Raw genomic sequence first — 1,535 nt, 5'->3', positions numbered from 1 at the left:
CCCCCCCCCGTCGGTGCTGGCTCGACCCACGACCGGCACAACGCTCTCCTCTCCTGGGCTCCTCTCCTTTTAGCCCCAGCTCTAACTTCTCGCCTCCCTGAGCCCAGGAGCTGCATCCCCGCGCCGCCTCCGCGTCTACCCGGCGTCCCCGCAAGTAGGGAGCCGGCTCCACTCCTGGGATCGGTCCATTGAGAGTCTAGAGTACAAAGAGCGGCGAGAAGCTAGTGCCGAGTACAAAGCGGCGGGGGCGGAGCCAGCGCTCCAGCTGGAGCTAGCGCCGGGCAGGAAGCCGGGGGAGAGCGCGCAACCAGGGGTTGGGGGCGGCTGGAAAGTTCGCCTTCGCTGAGAAGTCTGCGCTATGGGGAAATTTCCACGCAACCCACAAAGGCAGACCGGTTTCTGGTGAAAACAGCCCTCCCTCCCGCAGGGGCAAGGTCGCCTGTTTGCATGGAAGCGCTTGGACCCTACAGGTCCCGGCCTGCCACTCTCCGTTGAGCCCTGCTGGGCACTTGGGCCCCGCGGACCGTCTCCGAAGTTCACGCGGAGTTTCTGTCAGAACTCTGACTCCTCACCAGACGCAGCAGCCTTTTTATCTGTTACCAAGCCCTGGGACAAGTACAGCGCCTAACTGCGGTCAAGTGTAGCCCTGGCCGGCTGCCCCCACCCAAGTCCCCGGGGAGAGGGGGACGCAAGGACCAGACTTGGGCAAACGGGGCAGGGAGGGGAGCAGATATCAGAGGAGCGATCCTTGCTTGGGAAGTGGTGCCGAGGGAGCTGCCAGTTACCAGGAAATGCAGCTTCCCCTTCTGCGATTATGACACTTCCCTTCTGCCACTTCCCCTTTCCCACGGGGAACTGACTCAGCTTTCCCTAAGCCAGCGAGTCCCGTCCCTCCAGCCTCTTGGTCTTCCACCTTTATCCACAAAGCCCTACTCTGGCACCAGGGAGTACAGAGCCCTCACTTGAAGACAAAACTTCCTCGCAGCCGCCTCGGATCCTCGTCCCCATCCGGGACGCAGCGGCCTGACTCCTCACCCGCCACCCCGGACAAAGCCCTCCCTGCGGGTCTGATTCAGGCTTGGGGTGGGGGAGCGTGAGTCACCCAGAAAACCTTCCCCTATTCCCACTGACTCAGCCCCCGCCTCCCCGAACACACACAGACACACAGTCAGAGGCAGACACAACTCCTCAGCCCACACACTGCTCACCACCGGTCCCGCGGAATTTCCCCTCTCGTCTCCCCCCACGACAGCCCCTCCCCGCGCCGGGCAGCCCCAACGCCGCGCTCACACCTGTTCCCCAGCCGCCGCCGGCCAGCTCGCGATCCACTCTCACCTCCACTCTCGCTCTGGGGCAAGAATAGCCCTCCCCGACTCCCGGTGTCCATACTAACCCAAGGGAGGGAACAACCACGGAGAGACACAAAGACGGAAACCCACAGGCTCCTCGAAGACAGACGAAAGGTAGACGCATGCGGCCAGAGCCAGGCTGGGAGGTCATAGACGTCTAGGGCAGACATTCCAGCCTCTCCCAAA

The sequence above is a fragment of the Galeopterus variegatus genome, unplaced genomic scaffold (genome assembly GCF_000696425.1).
Source record: "Galeopterus variegatus unplaced genomic scaffold, G_variegatus-3.0.2 Scaffold1386, whole genome shotgun sequence".
Taxonomy (NCBI): domain Eukaryota; kingdom Metazoa; phylum Chordata; class Mammalia; order Dermoptera; family Cynocephalidae; genus Galeopterus; species Galeopterus variegatus.
Note: the sequence above shows the minus strand (reverse complement) of the source record.